Source organism: Haliotis rubra, unplaced genomic scaffold (assembly GCF_003918875.1).
Source record: "Haliotis rubra isolate DU_JTF1 unplaced genomic scaffold, ASM391887v1 Scf962, whole genome shotgun sequence".
In the NCBI taxonomy this organism is placed as follows: domain Eukaryota; kingdom Metazoa; phylum Mollusca; class Gastropoda; order Lepetellida; family Haliotidae; genus Haliotis; species Haliotis rubra.
The window spans coordinates 209,810-223,225 of NW_025767704.1; the positions used below are offsets into that span (position 1 = coordinate 209,810).

Genomic DNA, 13,416 nt, shown 5'->3' on the forward strand with positions numbered 1-13,416 from the left:
TAGTACTCGAGTGTAAGACTTATCACCAGGTTTAGTTCATATATCTAAGATATATGTTTGTGCAAATGGCAACAAACTTCAACATTATCATTATTATTGTTTTAAAGATATAGGTTTATTATTATGTGTAATTATTGTATGTAAAATACCTATTAGCCTATTATATTGTGCTAATTATAGAAATAACCTAAATCACGATGCTTCTCGGTTTGGGGGTAGGAGCGTGTGCAGTTCAGTCTAGAATATTTTACCCATATATGATAATACAATATAGAAACCGGCTATAGATTACCAACAACTGTAGATATAACACCATACTTGGGACCATGAGGACTTACAGTTCATTTGCTTCCTGCATGGCCCTTGCTGGATTTACACTATCCCTTCAGCCGTTAGCAATTGAATATTCGAGTAAAAGTTGTTTACACAGAATATATACATATCACATATATATAATACATAATAATAAATAATATCTCTGTTCAATGGTTTAATTATTTCAATCGATAATTGGTTTACTTATCTAAAGATACTAACAAACCTTTGTTCGATATCTGAGATCTGACTTGCCAAAGAGTCCACCCATTCCTGTTTTGTTGTATGTTTCATACATCATTATAATAACTGACTGTATGTTTACAATACACAAACTATACACGACAGTTCAAACATTCGAAACAGCCGAAACACAACCTACCCATTGGTTAACGATATAACCAATCTCTGTTCATTCTGCTGAGTCACCAAATGTTCCCTTCAGAAATTTAGGCCACGTCCATCACCTGTCACCTGTCCTTCCTATGTGACAGGTATATCATAAAACGATTGGTCATACATAACAAATGATCAACCACTGTAATGAGCAATTGAGATAGTAAGGAGTCTTTCAGGAACGTGATCCAATCCCATCACATGACGCTTTGTATCAAGCGTTCACTCTGACTTAGCCAGAGTCCCACCTAAAAGGTCTTGTTGAAACAACATTGCACTATGGCTAGGTGAGAGATGCGAGCCAGGTAATTAGCACTAGCCACCGAAGCGTGAGCCTTTGTTCAAGGGCTATAGTCTATATTATATCTACAGTGTGACAAGATTAAAGAAATATGCGAGTGTGCGTTTTGTAATAATTGTAAAATCAAAATTTGGTTTTAACATATATATTTATGTGTCTCCAGACAAAATAACATTTATGCGATTAACACGATTACAAAAGTACATGACATCATCTGGGTAATACCATACTGAGCATCAATAATACATATCAGTGTACATGTATCTCCCTTAAACACATTTCATGAACCACAAATATCACTAACTGAGCATTTTGTTAAAACAAACTATAACTCATATGGACGAAGTGTTATCAGAACTCTAACTCAGTCAGCCAAACCCCACTCTGGCTTTGTGAGAGACCAGTTTTACAGAATCTGGCTAAGTGAGAGGACACCGTATCAAGTCAAGACAAAGGAAAATGTATATGCATGGTAATATATGGTTGCAGTGATGAAACAAAGTGACAAAGTATGAATCTGTTCCATCTTACTTCATATTCATATTGGTACTGTCCTTGAGATATATGCAATATTAATAGATGTTTTGTAAAATTAAACCTCACGCAAAGGTATGAGAGAGACAGTTTGTTTATGTATGTCTCGTGTCTTACATACAAAGAAATACACACAAATGTTAATTACACATAAATGTTCGATTCGCCAAAGGTCTACGGGAGAAACTTGCAATAAAATTACATATAACGTTGCAATATATGACAGCACACCTGCTATCTTTCAACATATACCTTTACGACACAGTTGAACAATCAAGACTTGTTTGAATGACTAGACAGTTTCCTGTTTAATCCCCTAGGTGTGTAGAACACTAATTAGTCTCACCACAGCGAGCCAGGCAATCAGTGAGGGGGCTCCAGGTGTTGGAGCAGTGAAGCGACTCTCTGGCTTAATGAGTTCATGGTGGCAACACCAAATATATTATGTCATGAAACATCAAATTTCAACTCAATCATGTACCTGTTAAAACACACACTAGCCTTTTTTATCATAAGACTTTGAAGGTAATAACCCCAATCTCATTACAGTTGCTTTTACAAACAGGGAAATAGTGTACATTCTCCAATTAACACCTGTCGCAAACATTTGTGTTCATTAACGGTGTTATGCAACGGTGTATTCACGAAATCTCATGCACTTTAACAGTAGATTTGTTGTGTTGTCAAAAGATGCTAGGTTTGACAAATACTCAAATGAATTTCCTTTTTAATAAATCACAGTGTAACTAAATTAATGTGACCATTTACAAGAATCATGTTACATGTTTCATTTTATATCAAATTAATTTCCATAGAAACCAGGACACAAAGTCACAGATGATTCCACAGACAGGCATACATTTGGAAGATAAGCATAACATAAGCAAGCAAATGATACATATAACTTTAATAGAAATTTCACGAATCTCACTAATTGAGCTTTTGTTGGAAACAAACTATGAGACCAGTTTTACAGAGAATCTGACTTAGTGAGAGGACACCGGAGTGAAAGAGGAGATGTCCAAGCCAACAATGTCACAAGTGGACTCTCATTTGTCCTTTTATGTTAAACATGCATAAATCGATAAATTACTAATAATACATAAAACATAACATACATAACTGTGTATGTCACAATAATCAATGTCCCTGTGGCTTGTTATTAGAAGTTGGAAGTCAGATATGGCATGTCGGACATCCAAAAGTGAAACTCTGTATTTACGTTTATTTAATGATTGTTGTATTTGATATGCCATTCATATGATAGTTCATATGACGCCACATGCTTCAATTGAATTATGTATTACAAATTGTGTTGGGACCGGTGTTCATATAAAGTGTAAAAATTGTTCAAATTCATTTTTTATGAATAATAATAAAACAAACAAAAGCCCCCACCCCTGAATACATGGAGATGTTTGGAGTTGTATGGAGAACTGCAATATAATTACTAAAACAAAAACATTCCCTCAGTTGTGAAGGCCGTGCGATATTGGTATAAACAATCAAACAAGCCCAGTGGACCAAGCCTCATAATCCATGACATACCCTTAAATAAACAACGTGCCTGACTGGCAAACAACGATACCATTTGTATGACATATATTTCTTTACTTGCTCCACAAATTGTTGTATGCACTGCCCATTGTATTTCTTCCAACAAATACAAGTACGGACATTCGTTAAGATTTGAGATGCGTTCACAAGGTGTGTATGCTAATAAATTTAAGAATCATGAGAAGAGGGTTTTAATTAGTGACATCCGGACTGTTTCGAAATACAGTAACAGGTTATTCAAAGCCAGATGAAACCAGCAGAAAGTTGGAGAAGCTGCAGATGGGAGGAGCAACTCATATGTAATTGGATGAACTCATAGTTCTGAATATATATATGAACACCCGATAGGAAAATGCAGTCCATTATCGCACATCAATATACTGAATTTTGTGCTATCGTAAATTTGAGATTTTGCATCTACGAAGCCGTCAAGAATGTCTGTCAGCGATATCTCTTTAGAAGACGCTATCAGCTCAGGTAAGTATATTATTGATTACACAAGATATCAGTAAGGCAATCCTGATGATGCAATGTGCTCCTTCAACAGTACAGTTGTTGAGAAATGTTACACTCAAGACTACCATACCAAATAATGACTATTTAGTATATTGAATCACAATTTGAAAACAAAAGTAACAGACCGACTAATTGGCTGTTCAAACCTTTTAATGGATGACATAAAAAGTTCTCCTGGGGCTTGTCAGGATAGCAGGTTGAATATACTCCCTAATTAACACCGGCTATTTTTTCTGTGGGACTGTACAGTGGCCAGAACGGTAAACCAAAGATCTGTATGTCGAATTGATATTTCAAAATATGTCCTATCCCTATTTTGAATCGGAGACAGTACATTATCTTGTATGCTATGTTTGTGTTCAAGGGAGGAATACCAAATAGACACAGACCAAACTAGTACGACAGACTCTGCCAAAGGCAACCAGGTAATTACGGTGTCACAACTGCATATTCTTAACATGGTCAAATGCTACTTCTACCATGTATTACTTACTGTACTTACTGTCAGTGAAATCAAACCTCATTCTATCTCAACTAATGATAATCTTAATGTCCTGAAATAAAGGGAAACATATATTCCGACTTCTCTGTCCAGACAACAGCAAACGTGTTCACTTTTTCTATCTGAGTCGATGAAAGACTTGTGAAGGTATGACCAATATCCATTGTTTATTTCATTATCATGGTTCAAAATGTTGTATAAGAATGCAACTGAATTTTCAGAAATCCGGTCACCAATCACGTCCGCGAGCGACAAGAATGAAAATCAGACAACAGCGAGCAGCGGTGCCGTTCACGTCTACTCCTACGGCAACGGCCTGTGCAAATGCAGCAGCTTCATTCCTGTTATCAGGTACTTTCTCTCCGATGTTTCAATGGGTGTTCCCTCTGAATGTAGTTCCAGTAATTGTAATATAACGTGGCTTCTTTGATGGTTATGCATTTGATGTTTACGTGTGTCACAGGCTAATGTTTCTAATTACAGACTGCGAAACTGAAGACGATCATCAGTTTAACCTTGACAAGAGATGCTGTAAGTAGCGTTTATATATAGCAGGATTATACAAATTAGTTACTAATATAACAATATACTTTATCTTATCATTTTACGGGAAGTGCTGGGCTATAACAAAAATAGCGACGTACTTCAGTCAACTGTCCTGATATAGAGTTTGCAAAATATTCCACGTTTTAGAAGGTACAGTTTACATATGAACTGAAGTATCGTAAAACAAATTTGTAATGCCGAAAAGGTTATTGTCAAGATTTCAAGAAACGAAGAAACTCCGTGAAATTCTTAAAGGTCACATGCAACGTAAAATACAACTTTGCAGATTCTGATACCTTTGGAATTACTGAAACAAGTCATCAAAATGCAAATTCAACTCATAAAGTTGGAAAAAATGCGATGAAAAAGCCAGCTAAGTCGGAGTTCAAACGATTCACTAAATTTCCACTAGCGCTGGGGGAACAAGTGCTTTCAACAGCTGCGCTCATAACGCATGCGCAGTGAGCAGGTTCGCGGAGCTTGAAACACGATGCATATCAGGATTATATATATACAAACAAGTAAATAATATCCTCGTTGCATAAACAAAAAACATGTTGATTGTGGTAAGCAGACAAAACTCAATCTGCCTGCCTGTCTGCTCACGACAATATGCAACACACAATTTCAATGTCACTGACAACATGCAATTTGAACTTAACACCTATCGGGCTTATTACGCCATAAACAAAACCGAATGAGTGCATCAGCTAATGAACCAATAAAACGACCCCGTTACACATGAGTGCAATCACACCCGCTCTGACTGGGTTCGGTATGTTTGATTTTTTGGATGCATGTGAATTTTAACAAAACTTTGCACCAAAACGCAGCTGTTCTCATGCACGATATTTGCACACGATTTTCAGTTATTTGATGCATGATCCTCGTGCAATTCATCTGCATAAGGTTTGCAGTTGGTTCCCAAAAGTTGTTGGAGAAATTCATCTTTGATGTAACCATATATTCATATCATACAGTGAGTGCTTTATTTGAGTCTAAAACTTTTGATGGGTAGTATATGACATCAGGACGACAAGGCAGTTCTTCAGCAAATAACTTTGAATTGTACAGTTTCAGAGAAGCAACACACGGAAGATATTCTACAGATAATGGAACGGAGGATGAAGCTGATGGAGGACAAAATGTGGATTGCTATTGGTTGCCCTGAGACGAGATGTCGCAATGAGAGATCGACAGGTATGGTGTAGCGCTAAATCACCGAGTTATAGTTATTTGTTTTTTTTTCTTTTGCGGTTATACACTTGTACATTATCTGAGTGTATGTTCCACTTGAACGAAGCTTCCGGAGAGCCACCTGTCTATTACTTAAATAATCAACTAATCAACAGAGATCAAGGTTATTACATCCCTACGGCTTACGATCAACTAATCAAGCCCACAATCAAGAATAACCCACCTTTCTCCACTGGCTTCAATCATCTCCTATCACAACAAGCCCCATGTCAACACACTGCACATCAACCTCCTCTACTGTATAAACACATACCCGTCATGTATATAATTCTCCTTGTGCATACATTGTGCATCATTTGCTTGATAACGGTGTTAGAATCTACACCGAAACGTCGCATCCACTGCAACAAAGAAGTTGTCATATCCATAAAAGTTCTTGATCCTCATCATACCAGCTACTAAATGCCACTTAAAGAAGTAATCAAGGTGTGAACGTGGGGGGCAGTTTTGGAAAATGTACTAGTTGTCAAAACAAAGAGTTACTCTGCAAGAAAGTATGTCATTTTCAGTAATTTCATTTGCAGATTGCAGATATGCAAAAACAACTGGAGAGACTGCAGAGAGGAAGGGATAGTCAAGAACCAGTGACTGGAAACAAACAGAAAGCAACTAACCATGCAAAGGTATTTCTGCTGCCATTTCAGTAACTTTTGGTAATGATTTTTAGACGATTCAGTGTTCTGACACACTGGGTGAGTTAATATTTACTGTCACATCGGCAATATTGCAGCCATATCGTGCCGCTGACACGCAAGTCATATTTATCGGAATGTTGTATTTTTCCCATAAATCTTTTACAGGCAACTGTGAGGCAGGCACTTCAGAATGCAGAGACTGCTGGAGGGATGGCTCTAAATCCACAATACAAGTATGAATATACTATATATATATATATATATACACTAAATTCAAGAGTTTCAATGCATTAAACCGTTCAACAAATACAACTTCAGGCAGAATTACGACAATCTTGACTCTTGGTGATAACTTTGTCTTCCACAAGACAATAAATTTAGAACTTTAAATTCAGGTTGGAAGCAGAGCAGAACAAAGGAAGTTGTGGACTATGCTTGGAACTTTGCTAAGACAGCACTCCCTGCTATTCCGCGCCCTGAATTTCAAAGGTATTGCAGTTTTGCTATACAGTTCTTAATCAGTTAATGATGCATTTACATGCGTCACTGCACAGCCATAAATAAGCAAGACCCACTATAATGTAATGATAATACTCATTTCTTGACTTTCCGAAAGTGATTTTTTGTTGCGTAGTACAAAACCTGTTATGTTCATGGGCGATTTTATTTAACCATTGTATTTTGTGATGACTTCGTTAGATATGTAATATTCATGCGTTTTCTGCCACTGTATTGCATTTTTTTGTTCAGTTGCTATGAAAAGATGTCTACAGACAAAGAAGGAAAGGGCCTCAAGACAGAAATGTGGCAGCCGAACAAAGCGGAATGATGACATGAGAAAATACTCCAGAAAATCTACAGTAAGTAAAAATAAAACACAACAAGGTGTCCTAACTGACTTGACTCACTCATCAATTAACATGTTAATTGATGAACCTTAACTGACATGACTCACTCATCACTCAACAGAGGGATTAGGGCCTTGTCAATTAGTGAATCTTAACTGAAATGACTCACTTATCAATTAACAAGGGATTATGTATTGTTAAACATTGAGTTTTGTTAGAGGCTGAACATGTCCAATAAATATTAACTATTAACTGTGTTCAAATCCACTAAACATGCAACTATCGATATTACTGACCATAAGATTATCAGAATAGCCATTAATTCAATTATCACGTTGGTTTTACACTCACTTTACCTATATGGAAATATAAGTATGAGCATATTGGTTTGTTTTTCTTCAGAAGAGTCGTAACAGAGTGAAGGGTATTCCGAAAAGCTGACCTCCCAGCCACAAAAAGACCAAGTATGAAGAGGCTTTGAAGAATGTTCAACTCATGTCATCGGAAGAAAGTGATATTGACGAAGGTGGCTTCAGATATTTTATTGTGCGACCGAAGGTCGAGTCACGAGAACTGATGTCAGCAAAGAGGCTTTGCTGATGAAACTTTTCAACAGTTGCAAGGTCAAGGGGCCATCCCAAAGGCAAGGCGTGTCCGTGGACCACCGTCCAAAACCAACATCCCAAGAATGATTAATGATCTGTCATGGGTCAACACTGAGTATGGAATGTTTTAGATAAGTGGAGAAAAGTTTACGTCGCTTTTAACAATGTTCCAGCAATAATTAATTAAGTTGACGTGTCTGGTGGCTGGTGTATAATATATAGTATAATATATCTTCTATAATATATATATTATATAGGATGAAATAGATCAGATCATTATAATAGCATAAATGACGCTTTAATGTATATATAATGCCATTATAATGATCTGATCTATTTCATCCTAAATAGTTTTTCTTTCATCCAATGTTTTGAAGCTCAAATGATAACATGGAAGTGTTACTATTCCAATCCATTCTTCAAATGGTCCAACAATATAGTCATTATGGTTACCACCGGCCTGCTGTTTAATTACTATCAAGTTGGATGATATATTAAATTATGCGCACAAACCCACACAAAATATCTGTGATTTGTGAATTCTGTTTTGACAAGGAAATATAAGAATCATTATAGAAACTATGTTCCCTCCCTCTGAGAGAGCATGACATTATTTATTCATTTTTGATAATTTTATTTGCATAATAATGGGGCTATCAAAAAATTGAAACAAACTCCTGTATACTACCATTGCGCCAATATTGCGATATTGACCATGGAACAATGTTAAAGGTCACATGCAACGTAAAATACAACTTTGCAGATTCTGATACCTTTTGGTATGGAGTTACCGAAACAAATCATAAAAAATGCAAATTCAACTTATAAAGTTGTTAAAAAACGCGATTAAAAAAAAGCCCGCGAAATCGGAGTTCAAACGATTCACTGAATTTCCCCCGAAACTGGGGGAAAACTGGTTTCAACAGCTGCGCTGCTCTCATAACGCATGCGCAGTGAATAGGTTCGCGGAGCTTGAAATAAGATGCATATATCCTGATTATATGTAGGCCTACACAAAGAAGTAAATAATGTACTCGTTACATAAAATAACATATTGATTGCAAACAAAACTCAATGTCTGTTTCATTAACACCTATATGTCTGCCTGCCTGCCTGTCTGCTAATGACAATATGCAATACACATCTTCAATCACTGACCACATGCAATTTGAACTTAACGCGTATCGGGCCATAAACACAGGTAAATGAGCCAATAAAATCATCTCCGTTACAGTTGAGTGCACGCACACTGGCTCAGACTGGGTTCGGTATCCCGGCTATCACTGACTGCTTCGTTTCGAGAGAAGTAAACCGAAGTATAAAATATTGCACTTTTGATTTGCGATTATGGGCTTATAATTTGTTTATTTGTTTTTCTTAAGCAGCAATGCATTGTATATATCATGAATAAGTGAAAACTGTGTTTTAATTATGTTCGATTTTTTGTTGCATGTGACCTTTAAGTTCAGTCGGTTAAAATGCCAGGTTCCTCGTTCACACATACATAGAAACTAAAACCTTATCCACAAAACCAAATGCAAGATGTCCCTCGTTTAGAAAGCAAAGCGAATTTTAACAGATCAAGTTATCCTAAGATGGCAAGAAGATAAACGTTCCAGCCCTAAGGGTTTTCTATATTCAATATTTAAAAACCCACTGTCTTTTGAAAAATACCTTCTATTTCCAAAATCTATACATGACCCTATTTTGAAGTTTAGAACCTCAAATTTAAATCTTACAATCGAAACTGGCAGATGGCAGAACATACCGAGAGAGAAAGATTATGTAGACTATGTAATTGCAACTTAGTTGGTGACGAATTTCATTATCTTTTAAATGCACGTCACTTAATTCTTACAGAAAATCAAAGCTAAGCAAGCTAAGCAACTATTAGCAAGGTCATATCACCTGTCAATTTTAAACTTAGCAACTGTCTATCACTTTTCTAGTATCTCTCATTTGTATAAATTGTTACATAAATAACTCATCATCATGACGCATGTCCATATGTATACACATTTGTAAATATTGTATAGTTAAATGCTCTTGTACCACCGATGGTGGTTTTATGAGAATAAAGAAGTTGAAGTTGTAAGAGGCATATAAACTGGGAACTGGGTTATCCTTCCAGAGGCTGTTTTAACTGTTCACTTGCTAATTAACAAGACAGCAGGCCTTGTTAATTGGTGAATCTTAACGGCCTTGATAAGGTCGTTGGGCGTACATTTACCATCACCCATCGGTTATCTCCCCTTGTGGACATATAAAATTGGAAATTAATCAACATACAACCAAGTTGAACCAACTTGTTTATGCTGAAAGATGTACATCGAAATGTAATGCAATAATCAGGTATTGTTACCACATACATTGGTATGATGCCTTTATGTATCCCCATACTGTTTAATGCAGTATAAGTGAAATCTGCTTCAGTGTGCCAATGACCGATCTATTGAAGTTTTACTTTAGTGAATGCTACCTAACAAAATGATCTGAGATTAAACGTCTCACTGAAAATTTGTGTAATCTTATCTCAAGTACTAAGAAATACTGAATGTTTACGTAATACATATAAATCTACCGGTACCAGGTTGATGTGTCTGGCCATGAGTAAACTAACAATGTCATAGTGATTATATAATTTTAATTTCACCATTACATGAGTCACTAAAGCCTCATTTATGCCATTATAATGTTCTCTGATCCATTTCATCATAAATAGTAATTATTTCATTCAATGTTTAGAGGCGCAAATGATAACCTGAAAATGTTGCTGTTCAAGTTCATTTTGTAGCGTGATATTATTCAGTGGTCCAACCAGTATAGTCATAAAGGCTACAAACAGCCTGATTTTAATGACTATCAAGTTGTTAATTGGTTAATCTACGGCCTTGATTCGCTCATCAAGTAACGAGGGTCAGGTCTTTCGGCGTACATTTACCATCACCCACCAGTTATCTCCCCTTGTGCACATATCCAATAATTGGAAACGTATGGATATCTCATGTATCCATTTTGGATATGTCTTGGAAACATCATCTTTCCAAGATTGGAAATGTCTTGGAAACATCATCTTTCCAAGACATTTCCAAGCTTGGAAACATGCATTTTTTTTCCAGTGAGATAGGCTAGTATTGATGATATATAGGCTAGTAATGATGATAGGGTAGTAATGGTGATAGATAGGCTAGGAATGGTGATAGAAAGGCTAGTAATGATGATAGGCTAGAAATGGTGATATATAGGCTAGTAATGGTGATAGATAGGCTAGTAATGATGATAGATAGGCTAGTAATGATGATAGGCTAGTAATGGTGATAGATAGGCTAGTAATGATGATAGATAGGCTAGTAAGGATGATAGGCTAGAAATGGTGATAGATAGGCTAGTATTGATGATATATAGGCTAGTAATGATGATAGGGTAGTAATGGTGATAGATAGACTAGGAATGGTGATAGAAAGGCTAGTAATGATGATAGGCTAGTAATGGTGATAGATAGGCTAGTATTGATGATATATAGGCTAGTAATGATGATAGGGTAGTAATGGTGATAGATAGGCTAGGAATGGTGATAGATAGGCTAGTAATGGTGATAGATAGGCTAGTAATGGTGATAGATAGGCTAGTAATGGTGATAGGCTAGAAATGGTGATAGATAGGCTAGTAATGGTGATAGATAGGCTAGAAATGGTTACAGATAGGCTAGTAATGGTGATAGATGGGCTAGTAATGGTGATATATAGGCTAGTAATGATGATAGGCTAGGAATGGTGACATATAGGCTAGTAATGATGATAGATAGGTTAGTAATGATGATAGATAGGCTACTAATGATGGTAGATAGGCTAGTAATGGTGATAGTTTGGCTAGTGTAAGGGTACAACACCGGTAGGTGCATTACTCCAAGAGCCGAGACATTTATCTGCAGACTGTCAGAAATAATCTGATTTTACACTTTACCCAGTAGACCTCTCGATCACACCTTTATGATTTTGTAACGATTTTGTAGTAGTGCATCCTTTAAAGCCTATCAACACATGAACGTCATGTATGCCTATGGTAAGGTGATTCTAAGTGCTAAGGTTACACTATGTTGCCCGAGGCCACTGAAGTCTCGTTTCACCGAAACGTAGTGAAACGGAGGCAAAACGGGGTGGACGTAAGACAATGTGGGGAGACTGAATGAGGAAACGTGACAGTCCTTCATTACCGTGGATGCCGTGCCAGATATTGAAACTGTGAAAAAACGGGCCACGGCAGTCACGGTACTACTGGGAAACCTAGTAAGCCGTAGTGAAACGTGAGCAACGCATCAACATGTGACAACGGTATCTTCCCATTTGTTACACATGCCAGTTGTTACACACGCCAGTTGTTACACACGCCAGTTGTTACACCCGCCAGTTGTTACACACGCCAGTTGTTACACACGCCAGTTGTTACACACGCCAGTGTACACACGCCAGTTGTTACACACGCCAGTTGTTGCAAATCCATGCATATGAAGTTCATCATTCTTCGATGTCTTTTATCATGTATTTCTAAACCCCTGATTCAACTCAGCACATAGATTTTACATAAGAAGAGTCTCAACCAAGCTTAATGGGACTTCTGCTGCATCTTGTTCAGCGATCACCTGCTTGTAGATGTCATGCATGTAGGTTGTCTCTTCTCTAGCTCTTTCCCTGAAACTGCCGATAAACTTAGCCCGAGTGACATTTTCTGGTGGATGACTGTGTTCAGAAACAATCCTGACAAGATTTCCAACTGTTTTGCACTTGCCCTTGCAGTTCTTAACAATGCATTGCCAGTGCTGACATGCTTGTCGTGTTGTGGACTTGTTGTAGAGGAATCAATAAAAAGAACTTGCGATCTGCCTCGCTGCGATGTGACATACCCTACTCTTTGTATACCAGCCATGGTTAATGTGCAAGGTTGTTGTTGTTGTTTTTGCTTTATTTAACGTCGCACGCACAACTAAGGTATTTCGGCGACGGGGTAGTAAACTTATTAAGAAATGAGGGGGAACAAAAAATAGAAATTTTGAAAGAGTGGTGTAACTTCCCAAAAATAAACACACACCAAAAAAACAAACCAACCAACTGAGAATTAAGGGAAATTGGAATGGGAGGCCGAATTAAAAAGGTAAAACATATGAAATAGATAAAGAGAAATAGAGATTTGGAATTTAATATAGATGAAGTGTAATAAATAGTAATTGTTATTGTGTTTTTTGTTTTGTGAACCAACCCATGTTTATAAGGTGAATATATTTATTCGGTGAATAATGATAAACATATAAAATGCGCAAGGGTCATCCCCAGCCATGTATAGTAAATAATATATTTTCTCAATAAAATTGAGTTAACTCTACTAAATAGTTAATCCTGCCTTGAGAAGA

At 36.8% G+C, this 13,416-nt stretch overlaps 1 protein-coding gene and 1 long non-coding RNA gene across 2 annotated transcripts in view; one reads left to right on the forward strand and one right to left on the reverse strand.

Moving 5' to 3' along the window:
* Window positions 1–13,416, reverse strand: part of LOC124265135 — a 154,827-nt gene that overhangs the window by 25,032 nt on the left and 116,379 nt on the right.
* On the forward strand, window positions 5,831–6,973 carry LOC124265138. Its single transcript, XR_006895349.1, has 4 exons — window positions 5,831–5,867; window positions 6,449–6,547; window positions 6,725–6,792; window positions 6,955–6,973. It is a non-coding gene; the product is annotated as an uncharacterized LOC124265138 (long non-coding RNA).